The sequence below is a fragment of the Neofelis nebulosa genome, chromosome 4, assembly GCF_028018385.1.
Source record: "Neofelis nebulosa isolate mNeoNeb1 chromosome 4, mNeoNeb1.pri, whole genome shotgun sequence".
Classification (NCBI taxonomy): Eukaryota; Metazoa; Chordata; class Mammalia; order Carnivora; family Felidae; genus Neofelis; species Neofelis nebulosa.
Window position 1 is genome coordinate 110,131,585 of NC_080785.1, and position 20,937 is coordinate 110,152,521.

The 20,937-nt window shown below is 43.5% G+C and overlaps 1 long non-coding RNA gene across 2 annotated transcripts in view; it reads right to left on the reverse strand.

Moving 5' to 3' along the window:
• Positions 1-708: 708 nt before the first annotated feature.
• LOC131509705 (uncharacterized) overlaps positions 709-20,937 on the reverse strand; it is a 30,475-nt gene continuing 10,246 nt past the window's right edge. The window contains exons 4-6 of one of the 2 annotated variants that reach the window (XR_009260662.1): positions 10,790-11,072; positions 8,385-8,552; positions 709-1,127 (exon numbers count right to left, since the gene is read on the reverse strand). This is a non-coding gene — a long non-coding RNA (uncharacterized LOC131509705). Of the gene's footprint in view, positions 1,128-6,595; positions 8,553-10,789; positions 11,073-20,937 lie in introns of those variants that run through there. The other variant, XR_009260661.1, reaches the window with a different exon arrangement.

Sequence of the window (20,937 nt, forward strand, 5' to 3'; positions counted from 1 at the left end):
TATTCTTTGCTTTATCCAATTCTCCTCTGTAAGAAAGAACTTTGGGCCTCTGTGTATCCATGTCCATTTTTGGTCTTTTTTTTCAAACTAGGTTTCCTCTGGTAGACATTTGGGGCCAGATTTTAAAAACAATTCTGGCTCATTTTAACTGAGGGCTTGGGTCAAGTTCTCTGGACTCTGGGATACTTTGGGCTATGGGGCCTTGCACCACATGTGTTTTATAACCATACATACATCAGGAAACCTCGTGCATTTGAGGGGCCCAGCATGGAATGTTTGCCTGTAGACAGGTTGAGAGGAGTAAGGAGAAAAGCAGTCCTCCTTCTGCAACAAGAAAACACTGAGCCATACATTACATGTTTAGTTGTACCCCATTCTCACTTGAATTCCAGATGAAGGTTTCCTCCAGACTAGCTTCCAGGTAAAACCAGTGGTGTTTTTACCTTTCCCCAGTGCAGATGTGCTTCCTATTCTGAAGACAGCCAGCTTCAAATAGATTATACTAGTCATTCTATTCTCTGCTTGATCCCTTTCTCATAGGAAAGGAAGAACTTTGGCCATTCCCATTCCATCACTGATTTTCTTTCTTTTTTTTGAAACTTGTTATTAAACATTTCTCATTTTTGATGAAAGAGAAACACACACAGAGAGAGAGAGAGAGAGAGAGAGAGCATGAGTGGGGTAGGGGCAAAAAGAGGGACACAGAGGATCCAAAGCAGGCTCCACACTGTGAGCACAAAGCCCATGTGGAGCTAGACTTCACAACCATGAGATCATGACCTGAGCTGAAATCAAGAGTCAGCCATTTAACCGACTGAGCCACCCAGGTGCCCCATCCTCTATGCTTTGTCGAATTATATCTTGGTCCCCCCTAGGCACAGTGAGTCTGTCAATAACTCAGTGACAAACCAGGCATTGGTGGAAAGTTTTCACGCTGCTCCCATTCTAACTGAAAGCATTCAGTTTCTGATACACAAAAGGATGCACTGACCACAGTCACTGATGGCTTGGTGCTTGAAAGCCTGGAGTTGTTGTGGTAATAGTTAGCAGAACTCCAACCATTGGCTGCTACAGATGCCTTCATCTGAAGCACAGACAGTTCACCCATTTGCAGTATTCTTCAGGACCTGAAGAATGTGCAGAAATAGCCCATTTGAGGACCAGTGCAACAGAGCCACGTTTCCAAATACTTGAGGGTCAGCCACAAGCCAGAAACTGGTAACTGTGTAGCATGACTGCCTCAGAGGTCAGGGGAAAAAAAAAAAAAATCAATGCCAGAAACTTTCCCTCTCCTTCTGAAGGAACAATGCAGGAGGTTTCCCTTTGTCCTAGCCTACACAGTATTCTTACTCCTGAGACAACCAACTTGCCAGGAGATTGTGCTAGTCACTTCAGTTTTTGTTATAACCCATTCTCTCCTGTTGATAAAGAACTTTGGACTTCTGTATATTCTCCTCCACCCTGTTGCTCTTTTTCAAGCTCAGTTCTCCCTGTTGTCCATTAGAGGCACACTTTCACAGAGCCATTTCCTCTATGCTTATCTAGGGAGTCTGGCCCCGTTCTTGTCACTCTGGGATATGTTGGGCCACAGGGTCCCTCAAAAATGGCCTCTCAGTACTCTGTGGACAAAGATAAGCCCAGGGCATTTCAAGGTGCCCAGCAGGAATGCTGGTGTGTAGTCAGGGTCAGAGGTGTCAGGAGGGAGCTATCTTCACTTCTGGGACAAGAGGAACATGGTTCCTCCAAAGTCTTCCTCCAAAGTGTGGAAAGGGGCATTTGGGGCCCTCTTCCTGTAAAGGGCTCTTCTTGTGCTGACCAGCTTCTGGAGACTCCTACTCCTGTGTGAACTGTCTGCTTTTCAGAAGGAAGGCCCCTCCATCAGGCAGAACAATGAGGCAAGCTGGCTAGCCTCCCCCACCCCTTGCTACAAACAGCCAGTCACCAAGCCCAGGAATTGGAGGGCTATTCTCCTTTCGGATATGCTCATGGATGTCACTGAGCGAGGGACTGAGTGGGCAACAAAACCTCATCCTTTGGTGCCCTCTGTGTCAGTGCCAGCTCCATGGCTCAGAAGGGTGAACACAGACTGAGTCAGAATGACAAGAAGGAAAGGGAATGGCTCCAGTAGACCAATGTACGTTCACCATTTCCATCCAATGGGAATGTGATCCATTTGCAAGGGCATGTTAAACTCAATTTTCTATGGGCATCGAGGCCAGCTTCCCTCAGTTACATGTGGCTCAGCCTCCACAGAAACAGTTCTCAGCTGGACCCCTTCGAATGGCCTAAGGCTCTGGATGTCCACGGAATCCTGAAACCAAAATGCCAGGGCCCCTTTTTACTCAACCTGTCCCACAGACACAAGGGCTAGTCCACATTGCACATTTGGGAGCCAGTGCTATGACTCTGGGCAACTGAATTTGTGGGGATCCCAAGAGGAACCGTGGTGAAGAAAGCAATGTCATGAAACTTGGTACACCGAGGGCCAGAGTTCTTCATTAAAGGAGATCGGGTAATGTTTAGAACAGTGTGATCAGCACAATATATTAGCACGCTGGCTCGCTAAGGCATCAGAAGAACCCTTGTTGGGTTGGCTAAAGGAGTACCTCAAAGGATGCCCCTTGGAGCCTTGTGAGCAAGAGACCCACATTATCTCTTAAGAAATAGAGGGAAGCTTTGGCTTCTCTTGTCCTTTTGCACATCATGTCGGGAGATAGGGGCAGCAGTTATTCTCAGTCATGAAGAATATGCTTTCCTGTGATGATCAATAGGGTTGAACGAGGCTATGGTGCACCATTGATTCAAAAGGCTTTTTGTGTGCTGATCGGTTCACTGTGCACATTCACTGTCTTTTATTCCAAACGAGGGTATCTCAGTCAATTAGGGTCTGGGGTTCATGTGTCTACCCATTCCCATGATAGTGTGGCCTGCTATGCATCGAGGGCTCAGGGACAGGCGTGCTAGCTGTCCTGTCAGGAATCTGACTCTGAGAGCTCTACAGTGACTCAGGAAAGGCCTGGTTCTTCACTCCAATCCTTGGACCTTGGTTGGTATGGGACAGAACGTTGGTCTTGGTGTGTGAACTGAGAAGAAGTTAGAAAAGCAGCAATGGGATCGGAATCACCATGAGGTGAGTCATGGTCCTGCATTTCAAATGGGCATTGGTCAAATCTAGAAAATAGGTATCTGCCTTCCCTTTCTCTTGTCGCACATGGGAGGTGGGATCTGCCCCTAACCACTGGCATAGCCTATCTACAAGCATTCTCCCTGGGAACCTTCAAATAAACTAGTGTTTTGGTTGGCCACACATTTCTGCCCATTTCTTCACTGGATTACTTTTCGGGTGTGGTGTTTGGTGAGTTTTTTATAGATTTTGGATACTAGCCCTTTGTCTGATAGGTCATTTGCAAATATCTTTTCCTATTCCCTTGGTTGCCTTTTAGTTTCAGTGATTCTTTCCTTTGCAGTGCAGAAGCTTTTTATCTTGATGAGGTCCCAATAGTTCATTTTGCTTTTAATTCCCTTGCCTTTGAAGATGTGTGAAGAAATCGCTGTGGCTGAGGTCAAAGAGGTTGTTGTCTGCTTTCTCCTCTAGGATTTTGATGGTTTCCTGTCTCACATTCAGGTCTTCCATCCATTTTGAGTTTATTTTTGTGTATGGTGTAAGAAAGTGGTCTAGTTTCATTCTTCTGCGTATTGCTGTCCGGTTTTCCCAGCAACATTTGTTGAAGGTACTTTTTTTCCATTGGATACTCTTCCTTGCTTTGTCAAATCTTAGTTGGCCATACATTTGTGGGTCCAATTCTGGGGTCTCTATTCCATTGGCCTATGTGTCTGCTTTTTGCCAATACTATACTGTCTTGGTGATTACAGCTTTATTTATTTATTTTTTAATGTTTTTTATTTATTTTTGGGACAGAGAGAGACAGAGCATGAACGGGGGAGGGGCAGAGAGAGGGAGACACAGAATCGGAAACAGGCTCCAGGCTCCGAGCCATCGGCCCAGAGCCTGACGCGGGGCTCGAACTCACGGACCGCGAGATCGTGACCTGGCTGAAGTCGGACGCTTAACCGACTGCGCCACCCAGGCGCCCCGATTACAGCTTTATAGTACAGGCTAAAGTCTGGGATTGTGATGTCTCCCACTTCGGTTTTCTTCTTCAATATTACTTCGGCTATTTAGGGGCTTTTGTGGTTCCACACAAATTTTAGGAGTGTTTGTTCTAGCCTTGAGGAGAGCGCCCGTGAAATATTGATTGGGATTGCATTGAATGTGTAGATTGCTTTGGGTAGTTTTGGCATTTTAACAATGTTTATTCTTCTAATCTGTGAGCATGGAATGTTTTTCCATTTCTTTGTGTCTTTTTCAATTTCCTTCATAAGCTTTCTATAGTTTTCCACATACAGATCTTTTACATCTTTGGTTAGGTTTATTCCTAGGTATTTTATGGTTCTTGGTACAATTGTAAATGGGATCAGTTTCTTTATTTCTCCCTCTGTTGCTTCATTATTGGTGTATAAAAATGCACTGATATCTGGACATTGATTTTGTACCCTGAGACTTTGCTGAATTCATGGATCAGTTCTAGCAGACTTTTAGTGGAGTCTGTCGGGTTTTCCATGTAGAGCATCATGTCGTATGCAAAAAGTGAAAGTTTGACTTCTTCTTTGCTGAATTTGATGCCTTTTATTTCATTTTGTTGTCTGATTGTTGACCCTAGGACTTCCAACACTATGTTAAACAATAGCAGTGAGAGTGGACTTTCCTGTCGTGTTCCTGATCTCAAGGGAAAGCTCTGTTTTTCCACATGAAGGATGATATTAACTGTGGGCTTTTCATAAATGGCTTTTACGATGTTTGAGTATGTTCCTTCTATCCTGATTTTCTCGAGGGTCTTTATTAAGAAAGGATGCTGTATTTTGTCAAATGCTTTTTCTGCATCGATTGACAGGATCATATGGTTCTTTTCTTTTATTAATGTAATATATCACATTGAATGATTTGTGAATACTGAACGAGCCGTGCAGCCCAGGAATGAATCCCACTTGATCATGATGAATAATTCTTTTTATATGCTGTTGAATTTGATTTCCTGGTATCTTGTTGAACATTTTTGCATCCATGTTCATCGGGGACATTGGCCTGTAGTTCTCCTTTTTTGTTGGGTCTCTGTCTGGTGTTTGGGAATCAAAGTAATACTGGCTTTTTACATGGAGTCTAGACATTTTCCTTCCATTTCTATTTTTTGGAATAGCTTGAGAAGGATAGGTATTAACTTTGCTTTAAATGTCTTGTAGAATTCCTCTGGGAAGCCATCTGGTCCAGGACTCTTATTTGTTGGAAGATTTTTGATAACTGATTCAATTTCTTCACTAGTTATGGGTCTGTTCATATTTTCTATTTCTTCCTGTTTGAGTTTCGGTAGTGCGTGGTGTGCGTGTTTAGGAATTTGTCCTTTTCTTCCAGTTTGTCCAGTTTGAGGGATTGGTTGTAATAAATCCATTTTTTATTTGTGATTTTATCTATTTGGATCCTCTCTCTTTTCTTTCTGAGAAGCCTGGCTAGAGGTTTATCAATTTTGTTTATTTTTTCAAAAACCAACTCAGTTTCATTGATCTGTTCCTGTGGGGTTTTTGTTTTGTTTTGTTTTGTTTTGAATTCTATATTGTTTATTTGTGCTCTGATCTTTAATATTTCTCTTCTGCTGGGTTTGCAGTTTCTTTGCTGTTCTGCTTCTAGTTCTTTTAGGTGTGCTGTTAGATTTCTTATTTGGGATTTTTCGTGTTTCTTGAGAAAGGCCTGGATTGCAATGTATTTTCCTCTCAGGACTGCCTTTGCTGCATCCCAAAGGGTTTGGATTGTTGTGGTTTCATTTTCATTTGTTTCCATATATTTTTTAATTTCTTCTCTAATTGTCTGGTTGACCCATTCGTCATTTAGTAGGGTGTCCTTTAACCTCCATGCATTTGGAGGTTTTCCAGACTTTTTCCTGTGGTTGATATCAAGTTTCATAGCCTTGTGGTCTGAAAGTGTGCATGGTATGATCTCAATTCTTTTATACTTAGTAAGGGCTGTTTTGTGACCCAGTATGTGATCTATCTTGGAGAATGTTCCATGTGCAATCGAGAAGCAAGTATATTCTGTTGCTTTGGGATGCAGAGTTCTAAATATATCTGTCAAGTCCATCTGATTCAATGTATTATTCAGGGCCCTTGTTTCTTTATTCTGTGTCTAGATGATGTATCCATTATTGTAAGTGGGGTATTAAAGTCCCCTGCAATTATCAACAAGGTTGCTTACGTTTGTGACTAATTATTTTATATATTTGGGGGCTCCCGTATTCGGCACGTGGACATTTATAATTGTTAGCTCTTCCTGATGGATAGGCCCTGTAATTATTATATAATGCCCTTCTTAATCTCTTGTTACAGCCTTTAACTTAAAGTCTAGTTTGTCTGATGTAAGTATGGTTACTCCAGCTTTCTTTTGACTTCCAGTAGCATTATAGATAGTTCTCCATCCCCTCACTTTCAATCTGCAGGTGTCCTCAGGTCTAAAATGAGTCTCTTGTAGACAGCAAATAGATGGGTCTTGTTTGTTTTTTTAATGAATTCTGATACCTTATGTCTTTTGGTTAGAGCATTTAGTCCATTTACATTCACTGTTATTATTGAAAGATATGGGTTTAGAGTTATTGTGATGTCTATAGGTTTCATGCTTGTAGTGATGTCTCTGGTACTCCCCCTTAGGATCTCTTGTAGGGCTGGTTTAGTGGTGATGAATTCCTTAAGTTTTTGTTTGTTTGGGAAAACATTTATCTCTTCTTCTTTTCTGAATGACAGACTTGCTGGATAAAGGATTCTCGGCTGCATATTTTTTTCTGTTCATCACATTGAAGATTTCCTGCCATTCCTTTCTGGCCTAAGTTTCAGTAGATAGGTCTGCCACTACTCTTATGTGTCTACCTTTGTAAGTTACAGCCTGTTTATCCCTATCTGCTTTCAGAATTGTCTCTTTATCCTTGTATTTTGCCGTTTTCACTATGATATGTCGTGCAGAATATCGATTCAAGTTACGTCTGAAGGGAGTTCTCTGTGCTTCTTGGATTTCAATGCCTTTTTCCTTCCCCAGGTCAGGGAAGTTCTCAGCTATGATTTGTTCAAGCCACCTTCAGCCCCTTTCTCTCTTCTTCTTCTGGAATTCGCATGATATGGATATTTTTCCATTTGATTGCATCACTTAGTTCTCTCATTCTCCCCTCATACTCCTGGATTTTTTTATCTGTCTTTTTCTCAGCTTCCTCTTTTTCCATAATTTTATCTTCTAATTCACCTATTTTCTCCTCTGCCTCTTCAATCCATGCTATGGCCAGCTACATTTTATTTTGCACCTTATTTATACCATTTTTAACTCCTCATGACTATTTCTTAATCTCTTGATCTCTGTAGCAATAGATTCTCTGCTGTCCTCTATGCTTTCTTCAAGCCCAGCAATTAATTTTATGACTATTATTCTAAATTCTTGTTCTGTTATATTGCTTAAATTGTTTTTGATCAATTTGTTAACTGTCACTACTTCCTGGAGTTTCTTTTGAGGAGAATTCTTCCATTTTGTCATTTTGGGTAGTTCCTCCAGTGGCTCCAAACTGCAGGACACTTCCCCTGTGCTGTCTGGAGTTACTTGTGTTGGTGGGCAGGCCACAGTCAGACCTGATGTCTGTCCCCAGCACACCACTGGGGCCACAGTCAGACTGGTGTGTACCTTATCTTCCCCTCCCCCAGGGGCAGGACTAACTGTGGAGTGGTGTGGCCCCTGTCTGGTCTACTTGCACACTGCCAGGCTTGTGGTGTTGCTTGGATGGAATATGGCATATTAGCTGGGGTTGATCCGCAAGGTGCACAGGGGTGGGAGTGGCAGGCTTAGCTCGCTTTGCCATCAGTGGTCGCTTGTGGGAGGGGCGCTGCAGCACCGGGAGGGAGGCAGACCCATTGGAAGGATGGATCCACAGAAGCACAGCATTGGGCGTTTGTGTGGTGCAAGCAAGTTCGGTGATGGTAACCGGCTCCCTTTGGAATTTTGGCTGGGGGATGGGAGAGGGAGATGGTGCTTGCCAGCACCTTTGTTCCCCCACTGAGCTGAACTCTGTCTTCGGGGGCTCAACAACTTTCCCTCCTGGCATCCTCTTGCCCTCCCTGCTCTCCAAGAGCAGAGTTGTTTACTTTTAACATTCCAGATGTTAAGTCCCACTGGCTGTCAGAACCCATGGAGTCTGGCCCCTCTGCTTTTGCAAGGGGCTCTGCCTTGCCCAGCGGGCTGCCCCTCCACGACCTCGGCTCCCTCCCACCAGTCCGTGTAGCAGGCACTGCCTCTCCACCCTTCCTACCCTCTTCCATGGGCCTCTTGTCTACACTTGCCTCCGGAGAGTCCGTTCTGCTAGTCTTCTGACAGTTTTCTGGGTTATCAGGCAGATGCGGGTGGAATCTAAGTGATCAACAGGACGAGGTGAGCCCAGTGTCCTCCTAAGCTGCCATCTTTCCAGGTCTCCTCAATTCTAATTTACAGATTAGAAAACAGGGGAAAAAAGAACAACTTGTGTAAGTGACAAAGGTTGGACTCAAACCCAGTGGGACTAGCTCTAGACTCTGCGCTCTCAAGCAATTCATTTCACTATTGTACTGCCTCTCCCTATATAATTTATAAACCTGTGTGTGTACATTCTAAACGAATATGTGTATGCTTAGGGGGTTGATATATATGGATGTATATACAAATATAGAAGTGTGAGGTATGTGTGTGTGTATAGAGGTTACATGCCTCAGTGACACCATACTGAGAACATTCAATAAAATTGAGAATGGACTGCAGGGAACAGCACCTGAAGTAAGTAGGGCGGCAAAGAGGCTGGGACACTGAGGTGCTCTTGAGGCTACCACAGTGCTGACTGACCATGTCACGAAAGATGTGGACTAGGTCACCAAGAAAAAGGAGAGGACTGGGGTCTGGAGGGCACAGAGAGACCAAACATGCAGGCAGGGACTGAATCAGACTGGGATAGGGGCTCTGGTTTAAGAGACCGCCATCCTGGGGCCGGGCAAGGTCCAGGTGGATTCTGGGAGTGAGCTGGTGGTCACTGGTGCTGTGACATCATGAGGAACTAGACAGCTGGGTACTGGAAGGGTCTTTGAGAACTCCAGACTGGGGCAGGGCCAAGCAGGTGACGGAATGCAGTGGGATGGTGGGGACTGTGGCAAACCAGAGAACGTGGCCACCTAGAGGCAGCTGCAACCACCCACTGTGCCATGAGAGGAAGTGGGGCCAATGCTGTGAGAGTTGCCAAGTTTTCAACAGAAAACAGAAATTCAGACTTTTACATGAAATCTCTTGATTTTAGTGTTGGTTTAAAAAGAATTTAGGGGCAGCTGGGTGGCTCAGTCTGTTAAGTGTCCGACTTCAGCTCAGGTCATGATCTTGTGGTGCGCGAGTTTGAGCCCCACAACAGGCTCTGTGCTGACAGCTCAGAGCCTGGAGCCTGCTTTGGATTCTGTGTCTCCCTCTTTCTGCCCCTCCCCTGCTCACACTCTCTTCCTAAAATGAAAAAAAAAGCATTAAAAAAAATTTAGGGATAGTTGGCTCAGTAAGTTAAGCACCCAACTCTTGATTTCAGTTCAGGTCATGATCTCATGGTTCACGGGTTTGAGCTCCACATTGGACTCTACACTGACAGTGTAGAGCCTGCTTGGGATTCTCTCTCTTCCCCCACCCCCCCACCTCTCCCGCACTTGCTGTTTCTCACACTCAAAATAAATCAACTTAAAAAATACTTTAAAAAAATTTAAATCACCAGACTTACTGCTAAGTAGTAGAACTGGGACTTAAATCCATGAGGGGCAGGGCCTAGGTTACCAGGCACAGACACCGTGGAGCACTGAGTGAGGCACAGGCCAGGAACTGTCACACACATCAGCCCTGCTTCTCCCAGCCTGCCTCACTCTAGAAAGCCTTTGTTCTCTGCTGACTGCTAACTAATAGGACAGATCTAGCCAGTTATGAATTATAATATTCTTAGGGACTATGCCTTTCCAGGAAGAACCTCTGAAGACCACACCAATGAAAGTAATGACAGTAGAAGAACAGGAAAGTCAGGGTACACTGGCAACTTTTTTGTCTGATAGGTAACTCCCAGTTCCTCACTCTGTGGAATTCTGGTAGGGCTGCAAATCAAGGTGCCCTGCCTCCCCTCCAAGAGTGGTGACAATGTAAGTCAGGTGAGCCAAACAGAGAATGTTCTCCCTCAGGGAACAGGAACTGGAACAGGAGTAGACCTGACATTAGGATCAATCTTTAGAGGCCGATGTGGACATTGACAAAGAAGTCTCTCTTTTTTCTAAGAACGCATGTATTAAGTTGAAATTAAATGCCAAGGGCCATCTTCCCCTCTAGGTACAGAATCCTACCTGAAAATAAATCATAGATGAGTGACAGAGAAAAAGCCAGCATCCTGTTAATCATTTAAGCACCTGGATCATGCCATGCCTAAAATCTAACCCCTTACATATTTCAATTATATGAGCTAATAAATTCTCTTTTTTAAGCTTAACCTGGGTTAAATTTAGTCCCTGTCACCAGTAACTAAAAGAATCTTACTCAATTTGTAGAAAAATGGTATTTAAGAAGAGGACGTCCTGTCCCTTGTCCCTCAAGCTGGATTCAAAGTGTAGAGGCCTACTCTTCAGGGATGGCATTCAACAGTGCCCCTGACACCACCATTCCCATTTATTTCCCTCTTACCTGGAAATAGTTCAAAAGCACACCAGCCCCGGACAGTCCCGGTCCTGCAAACATGAAGGGCACCATCACCTGAAGGCCAAGGGACAAGGCAGTCTCCCTGCTGAACTCAAACCCCAGTGGTTCAGGGACCACCCTGTGGCTCTCAGACACACTCATAGGTCCATCATCTGAGGCTCCAGTCTTCCAGGGCTGAAGGCGTGTGGCAGAGCCAGGTCCTCTGGCCTCTGCTGTCGGATCTCTGTCCCATCCATGTGAGCAGAGCTGAACCCCTGGCAGCCTTAACCTGGGAGACACAAAGCAACAACGGCTGATCAGCAAAGTTCCTGACTGCCATACAGCTGACACCCTTTAAGCCCTCAGGCCCTTCTGTCCAGCAGAGGCTGGCATCATTCTACCCAATCAATAGCCTCTTCATGTGTTGGGATGAGCACTGGGTGTTGTATAGAAACCAATTTGACAGTAAATTATATTTTAAAAAATAGTCCCTTGCTCAGGGACTGCTCCACACGGTCTCCTGCAACCTCAATTCAAACAGTTTTTATTTAATATGCACAGGTTTGAGAAAAATAACATATCAAAGAAGAGAGCGCTAAATATTCATGAATTAGAGTCAGCAAAACTGGTGGTATAGGGAACTCTGAAAATTCTTTCCTCCAGAGAAGAACAAGATAGCTAGCAAAAAATGTCAGAATCCACTTTTCAGAACTCTGGAAATTCACCAAAGGCTTGGAACAATGCAGGAGTATTTACTCAATAAAAAAATGCTGAATCCTCAGCAAGAACAGCCACACTGTAGTATCCATGGTGTTTGTGATGTTTTTACTGTGCCTTAGTCCCAACCCCTGCTCTGTGGCTCTGCAGCTCTGCAGCACCCTTAAAAACCAATATCCTGGAGAGAGCAGAATGGGCTGGAGCTCCTTCAAAGCCTCATTCTCAAAGGACTGTCATCATTTGACCTATCAGGTGGTTCACCAGAAAATGTCACTTACAGACTATCTGTATTTCACCTGATTTATTTTTTTTTATTTTTAACATTTATTTATTTTTCAGAGACAGAATACGAATGGGGGGAGGGACAGAGAGAGGGAGACAGAATCTGAAGCAGGCTCCAGGCTCCGAGATGTCAGCACAGCACTTGATGCTGGGCTCAAACCCATGAGTGAGATCATGACCTGAGCCCAGGTCAGCAGCTTAACCAACTTAGCCACCCAGGCGCCCCTCACCTGACTTATAAAATTCACTTCGTGTAAAAAGCTTTTTCCCTGGGGGACATTTGTGGAAAACAATCACAGGCACTTCACAACTACCTAAAGCAGTGGGTAATAGCTGAGGTAAATAATATGCAAACCAAAAGCCTAAAAGGAAAAGCTGGGGAATGAGATGCCTAAATTTTGAAAAGTTCCTAAAAATTCCTGGGAATCTAGAAGGCCACTCATAGTGATCTGGGCATATGCTCAGGAAATAGCTGAGAAAGCTTGAAACTGTAACCCCCCAGCTGATCTGGAGGCTCTTCATAAGCACACCATGAAGGCTAAGGCAGGGCGGTGAATGACAGCACTATGTACTGAAGGTGTGCCCCAACAGGCACACAGAGCCTCCAGGCAAAGACTGGGGGACTCATCACTTCCACACATGGCATTCAAGGAAATCTCTATTCAAGAATTGCCTGACCACAGAGCAGAGTCCTCAGGGGCGAAGTACAACACAGAATACAAACCAAAGAAGTCACTTAGAAAAGTCGCTAAACCAACAACAGCTACAGAAAGCAGCAATAACAAGAATCCCTGAGAAGGGGGAGAACCTTATTTCCAGAGTCGTCACCTTATAGAATTTTAAGCGTCCAGTTTTCAACAAAAAATAGGCATGCAAGGAAACATGATACTGTGACATATGCATAGGGAAAAAGCAATTAATAAAAAATATGCTGAGGAAGCCCAAATATTGACTAACTAGACGAAAACCTGAAATCAGCTATTTTAAATATGTTCAAAGAACTTAACCATCCCTGAAGAACTAAATAAAGTACAAAAAAACGAAGTCTAACCAAAATGGAGAATATCAAGGAGGAGATAACTATTTTAAAGAAGAACTAACTCAAAATTCTGGAGTTATAAAATATAATGGCCCTAGAGGAGTGCAATGGCTGATCTGAGCAGGGAGAATAAAGAACCACTGAACTGAAAGCTAAGTCAACAGAAACCATCCAATCTGAAGAAAAGAAACAAAACAGAATGAAGAAAAATGAATAAGTCCTCAGGGCCCATGGGACAGCATCAAGCACGCCTGCATGTATAACGGGAGTCTCAGAAAGGGACGAAAGAACAAAGGAGTCCAAAATAATATTGGAAGACATAATGTGCAAAAGCTTTCCAATTATGATCAAACTTCCATATTCAAGAAGCTCAACAAATCACAAGAATACACAAATTACAAGAGATCCACCACAAGACACATCATTATCAATCTGCCATAAGTCAAAGATAGAGACAGAATCTTGAAAGCGGGGAGAAGTGACTCTTCTTGCACAAGGACTCCTCAGAAAGATTAACAGCATACTTTTCATTGGAATCCATAGAGGCCAGAGGCAGTGGGATGACATGTTCCAAGTGCTGAGGGAATAAGAACTTCAACCAAGAGTTCTGATAAGCAGAAAAAGGATCCTTCAAAAATGAAGAACAAATTAAGAGATTCCCAGATGAACAAAAATCAAGAGAATGTGCCACTGGTGTGCACCTGCCCTACAGGAAAGACCAAGACCGAGAGGCTGAAATGAAAGGACCTAGATAGTACTTTAAATTCATATAAAGAGTGCTAGGCAAAGGTAACTACATAGGCAAATTAAAAAAAAAAAGTATAGGGGTACCTGAGTGGTTCAGTCGGTTGAGCATCTGACTGCAGCTCAGGTCATGATCTCATGGCTCGTGAGTTCAAGCCCTGCATCAGGCTCTGTGCTGACAACTCAGAGCCTGGAGCCTGCTTCAGATTGTGTCTCCCTCTCTCTGCCCCTTCCCCAATCATGCTCTCTCTCTGTCTCTCAAAAATAAACATTTAAAAAAATTTTTTAATAGCCAAAGAAAAGAAAGTATAAATGCACTGTTGTTAGTAACTCCTTTCTCTCTTATCCAATTTAAAGACAACTGCATAATTCAGTAATTATAAATCACTATGTATGGGTACAGAATATATAAAAATGTAATTTGCATGACAGGAGGAGCACAAAGGAGAGCACAGAGCTATATAGGAACAAAGTTTCATATATTAGTAACATTAAGTTGCTATTAATTTAAAATTTTTTTAATGTTTATTTCTGAGGCAGAGAGAGACAGAGCATGAGTGGGGGAGGGTCAGAGAGAGAGGGACACAGAATCAGAAGCAGGCTCCAGGCTCTGAGCTAGCAGCACAGAGCACGACACGGGGCTCAAACTCACAAACCGTGAGATCATGACCTAAGCCGAAGTCGGTCGCTCAACCGACTGAGCCACCCAGGCGCCCCAAGTTGCTATTAATTTAAATTGCAATGTTATCTAAGGTGGGAATTGTAATCCTCAAAGCAATCACTAAGAAAATAACTAAAAAATATATATTTTAAAAATAACAAAGGAATAAAAATAATACACTAGAAAATATACATCTAATACAAAAGAAGATACTAATGAAGGATAGAGGAACAGAAAGAAACCATAAGATATAGAAACAAATGGCAAAATGGCAGATAGAAATCCTATCTTATCAGTAATTATACTAAACATAAATGGATAGGTTGAAAGTAAAAAGGCTTTAAAAGACATACCAGGCAAAGAGTAACCAAAAAAAAGGTAGGGGGGGAGGGTGGGAATGACTTTCCTAGCATCAGGCAAAATAGACATTAAAACAAAATTGTTATTACAGATAAAGAAGGGCATTTGATAATGGTAAATGGGTCAATATTATCAAAAAACATACCAATTACACACACCTAACAATATAGCCCCAAAGTACATGAGGCAAAACCTGACAGAATTGAAGGGAGAGAAATACAATTCAATAATAGAAGACTTCAACACTCTACTTTCAATAATCTACTGAACAATTAGAAGATGGACAAAAAAGGGAACTTTTTATTGCTGAGAAATTAAGGCTATTTGGACCTATTGGAAAACATGCTTTGTACTTAATTGGTTCATGAATTTACCATCTAAAAAAATTCTGATGTAAACACGTCTCAATTGGTTACTAAGTCCTCCACTGGAGACTAAGGTTTCCTAAGAGTTAAAATTCTGCTGAATGTACTTAATACTGATGAAAATAAAGAAAACAACACTGTATGTAGGAAAATAGGAGGTATATAAGAAAGATAGAAGGAATGGAAATACAGTTTTGTTGAGGGTAGAAGAAAGTAATTTTGTCCTAAATGAGACTAGTTATTTGGAAGGAAATGGTTTTGGGACAAAATTTGGAAGCAAAAGAAAGTTGTAGAAGGTTGATATGAATGGAATTTTAAAAGTATACTGGTATAAGGTTGAAATTCTGCTTTTCTTTCTGCTAAAATGACAAAGTTTTCTTGAATTGTTCATCTGCTCTTGATAAGACAAGGCAAAAAAAGGTTTATCCTCCAGGAAAATCAAAGTTTTAGGTCTCCTCTCTATCAGGTCTTTGATTACTTAGTTAAAACTTCTCAATGTTAAAAGACTTAGGTTTTGATAATTGTATAATGCTATACATTCACCTATGAGATCTTTTATTGCCACTTTGGTTGAATAAATAAAATTGTAAGATTTGTAATGATCTTTATTTAGGATGCATTTATGACTTCTGGGGTTTTAACAAACTTCTCAGGATTTAAATGGTAAATGAAGTCTTCTTGACCAATTAGGCCCTTTTATTTGGGATGCTAAATTACTTGGAAAAGCACTGTCATACAATGGTAAACCTTAGGTTGTATTGCACAGGTAAATGCAGTAACTGCCCAAATATATGCAATTCCTAAAGTTTTAATGTTTTGATATAAGGTCAACAATATTCTGATTACTTGAGATGTTATGTGTCACAGAAATAACCACATTTCTTTGTCAATTGCATCGTAATGAACTCCCATCAAATCTTTAACGATGTCTATTTCTGAGATTTTGTCATTTATAATTGTTCTTATTCTCTCACAAAACGTATATCTTCTTCAAGGAGATTTATTCAAAGGACTTTGTGGATAAATACAGGTATCTGACATCTTAAAATTAATACTAAAATGGGTAAGAATTTCCAGAACTAAAAAGCTGCATTCAAATTGAACAAGAATTAGGAACATGGGATTAAATGAACTGAGGAAATTTAGTTTTATGATTCTTGTTGAAAATATTGTTGGTTCTCTAATATTTCATCTCCCAGATTAAGGAAACTTTCTCTTAAGATATCTATGATATACAAAAATGTCATAAAGTATGCATTTGTAAACTGAAGCATTTATCTTTTTCTCTACATAACTCCCCTGAAATTCAAAACTCTCAATGAGTATTCTTTCTTTCATGGGAATTACAATTTTTTGCATAAATTCAATAATAATCTGTTCATCATGTAACAGGTCACCATTGGAAATACTGGTTATTTTACCAAGGCTTCACTGGAATGTCATATTTGAGGATGACATTCATAAACTCAGATATGACCAGACAGCTTTAAGGAATTAGGGTTGGCTTTATAAAACATGGAGCCATAATGCCCCTTGGAAATGTTGGCCTGGTGCCTTGCTTGCTGAGTTCCCAGCAGCCTCAACAGGTAGGTAAAGACGGCCACTTCCTGGCAGGTGCAGGAAACTCAGGATATCTTGGGAACCTCACAAAGAGGAATTTGCCCAATTCTACAGGTATTGCAGGCCTGTCTGATGGCAAGTATTTGGCTTGGCTCCTGGCCTGGATAGGCTACTAAAAATTCAACCCAGAGATTGGTTATAAAAAGCTCCAACAAAGAAAATTTACAAGATCCTCATGACCAATTGCTATTCTTGCTGAGCTAATGTAAATAATTAGGTCAGATTTGTTAAGACTGGATTTGTTCTACAGATGCATTGGTCTCTATTTAGCTATCTCTGGAAAGGGAGGGGTGTGTGTGTGTGTCTTTAGAGAACAACTGTTTCAACAATGCACCGTTAAGAATGTTAAATTCTAGTCATGATCACCTTTAAATGTTTGGTTTTTGCCTAAACAACTTGAGGTAAATGTCAGAAAATTGTCAAACTATTTCATGTATAGGAAATTTTCTGTGCTTGTTATTCTATAGGGATAAAAATAACACCCCATGGGCATATGATTATTTACACAACTGGAAAACAGGATGGATCCCTAAATATGCAAATCATATCTTCCCTAAACCTGATCTGACAGTTACCAGAAATCCGCCCTTTCCAAAACTTGGAGATAGACTTTACAGACATACAACCAAATAGAGGATTGAGTTTCAGGTATCACCCCCCATGGGACCATCACTCCAGAGCTAAGAAGGACAACTCAGAAGAACCCACAACCTGGCGAAGTGATCCAGATCCAGTCAACCCGCTTAAACTGACCCTCAAAAGGGAAACTGGCCCTTGAGACCTCCAGCCCTGCTCCAGCCACACCCCAGAAGCTGGCTGGCCTGTGCATGGCAGAAGCTTGAGGAATCAATGCGTGAACCTAGCCCAAGGGTTTGGATGCAACTCTGCCAGCCCTTGCCCCTTACCGGTGTCATAGCCCTGATCTTACTTCTTACCATTGGGCTGAAAGAGACTGCACCAACAAGCTGGACATGGGACAAAAAGATGCATTCTGGGCCTTGCATACCTCCTCTGGATGGGAGGATTAGTAAGTATTGCCTGTATGCTAGGATAACCTCTCTCACCCTCACAACTGCCACTTACCCACTTTGCCCCCAGGATTGTTATATGACAATAAGGGGGTCAAGGGCATCCAGCGCCTTCACCTCCCTCCACAAAGATCACTACAGGGGAAAAACACGCACTGTCAGTCGCCTGGTGTCCCAAGGACTAAGTATTGGATCATAGAGATAACCCGAAATGTCAGGAACCCATGTCACAACAAGGGCCTCTGGAGAGGGAAGTGAGCTTGCTACACTTACCTTCCTCAATGGGGGAATCTCAGATGGGGGAGGGGTGCAAGACAGGGCCCTTCAAATAGTTATAAAGGATAGGGGAATGCAAGCCATAAAGGCGGCCACTCCCCTGGCAGCCTACCAAGGTGTGAACCTTTCAGCCCTCAGTCAGATGCTTACCAATTCCCCACTCCAACGTTGGGCCAACACTACTCTACAAGTCCTCCATAAAATATATAATCACATACAAATCTGCTGGATGTGCTTGCCCCCTCAGCCGGAGGGCTTAACTTAGCCACTCCCATCCCTTTGACCTGGGAAGCTCCTGAAAATCTCAAAACCAACACCTCTGTCTTAATTGGACCCCTGGCCACTGGGATCTATCTCAAATGCCGACAATCTAATCTGTACAGTCCCTGAAGGTATGAATGGTACCTCTCTATGTGGAAGAAATATAACCTTAAAGAGGAATGCAACCCTATGTTCAACCCCTGGGGTGGTCCATCTGTGTTCTAAATCGGCCTACTGATGCCTAGAGCCCAAGTGGACTCAGCTTTGTTATTCCATCTTCCCAACCCCAGAAGTATCTGTATACACTGAAGATCAGCTCTTAACAGCCTGTAGCCCCAAGTCCTGGGCTAAATGGGCAGTCCTGCTACCCATTCTGATAGGCACAGGAATTGCGACAGGAATAGGAACTGGAAGAGGGGGCATAGGTTCATCCATAGGACTATACCATAGACTATCTGAAGAGCTAAGTGAAGACATCGAATGGGTGGAAGATTCTCTGGTAACCTTACAGAGCCAAATAAACTCTCTGGTGGCACTGACCCTCCAAAACAGGTGAGCCCTTGACCTCCTTACTTCAGAAAAGGGAGGGACTTGCATCTTTCCAGGGGAGGGATGTTGCTATTGTGTAAACCAGTCAGGAATAGTCACAACAAAGGTTAAGGAGCTCAAGGAAAGAATTCAACATAGACCACAGGAAACTATCAATCAATGGAAAGGATGGGACCTCACGGATTGGGCATCCTGGCTTCCTGCCCTGGTGGGGCACCCTCCTCTCCATAATTTTACTTGGATCCATTGGCCCCTGGATACTGAATGCTGTGGTACGTTTTATTGAAAACACTGTTGCTCGCCAAATGACTGCACGTATCTTAGTCTTCCAAGAGCACCAACCTGTAAAACTGAAAGATTATGCCTACTAAAAGTTTTTTAAAGGGCACCAAAGGGGGGAATGTTGGACAAGTGAATAAAGTATGCCAAAGATGGCCAACGGAGCTAAAACAGACTCCGGTCTCTAGCTTCGAGACCCCCCTCCTCTGGGTTCTTCTTCCTTTGTTTGCTGTGTGCGCCAAAACCCCCACCCACAGATATGGAAGCTGACAACTATAAATTACCCTCCCCACTTGCATTCGGTGCTCAGATCTTTGGAGAGACAGTCTTCTCTGAGCCCGCTGGTGTTAAATAAATCTCCGATGCACCAAGATCTCCGAGTGCCACTTGGTTGTTCCGCCAGTGTTCCAGCCTGGTTCCGTAACACACTTGGTTCCCTGATCAGGAAACCCAACCACACTGGCCCATTGTTGCCACCTGTTTGGGAGAACGGCGAGGCGGTGACAGAGCGAGGGATTGCAAGGGAGAAGGTGCGCCCTGCCTGGATTTTGGCAGTCTCCTTCTCGGTTGCCTCAGGCTGGCCCCGCTCCCTTGTTCCCGCCGGACTCAAAGACAGCTGGTAGGTGAGGACCTGGACCCAACATTGGAACCAGTAAGGCCGGGGCCCCAAAGAAGTCAGGCCCACCCAAGAGCCTGGAAGAGGGACGTGATCAATCTCCGGAGGCCTTAATAGGTCTCACCGGTAGAAAATTTTGTGGAAGGCAATGTAATAGACTCTGGTGTGTGTGTGTGTGTGTGTGTGTGTGTGTGTGAGAGAGAGAGAGAGAGAGAGAGAGACAGAGAGACAGAGAGAGACAGAGAAGGAGAATGAGCAGCTCGGCCAGGATTGCCAGCCGAGTTCGAGTTTGTGGCTCCATGGACAGGCACCCTTAAGGTCCCCAAAAGTCTATGGAGTCTGAATGGGCTCTCCTGTGTCGTGGTGAGAGTATAAGGTCTGGGGCAGTATTGGATCAGATTCTGATCACAAGTCACAAAGCTGAGTCCACTACGGCCAAACCTCACCTAACGTTTCCCTCGGGAACATGACCAGAGGAGTATCTGATTGGCCCTCTTATCTAAAGGTCATCTCATTTGTCTGTGTTTGTGACACTGAACACGAGATAGGAATTAATAATGGATCAAAACAGAGTAAGCCTCTGCTTTTAGAGGTCATGCTCAAAAATTTTAAAAAGGGATTTTCAGGTGATTATGGGGTGAAAATGACACCCAGGAAGTTAAAGACCTTTTGTGAACTAGAATGGCCCATATTCAATGTAGGATGGCCCCCAGAAGGGACATTAGATGCTCAAATGGTGCAGTGGGTCGGGCTAATAGTCACTGGGAACCCAGGCCACTCTGATCAGTTTCCATACATCGATTCCTGGCTTGAAATTGCCCAAAATCCCCCACCTTGGGTGCGATTCATCGTTAGCAAACAGAACCAGGCACAGGTTTTAGCCACCTTATCCGGAGGCTCACCCAGGGAGCCAATGAAGCAACCTGCCACTCCTCTAAGATTCAAAGGAGACACGAAGGAAGATATTGTCTTTCCACCTCCTTATGACTCATCAAGCTCCCTCCCTGCTCCCCCTGAACCTGAAACTCCTCCCCCATCTGTCTTCCCCCCCACCCCCAAGGCCGCTGGCTGCTCTCGCTGCTGCTGCCAAAGTCGCCGCCAAGCAATGGGCACCACCGCTGCTGCCGCTGCCGCCACCACAGTTGGCGCCACCCATCTCCCTGCCCCTCTCACACCCGGAGAATCCTCCCCAACAGGGGCCAGCAGCCAAACTCTGCCCCAGACCCAGACCTAATGCTCTCCAAATGCCTGTAAGGGAAATGAGAGCCTGAAAGACAGAATGAGGACAGAACCATCCAGCCCAGCCATTCCATGACGTATTATCAACCTTTCTCTACAACCAACGTCCTCAATTGGA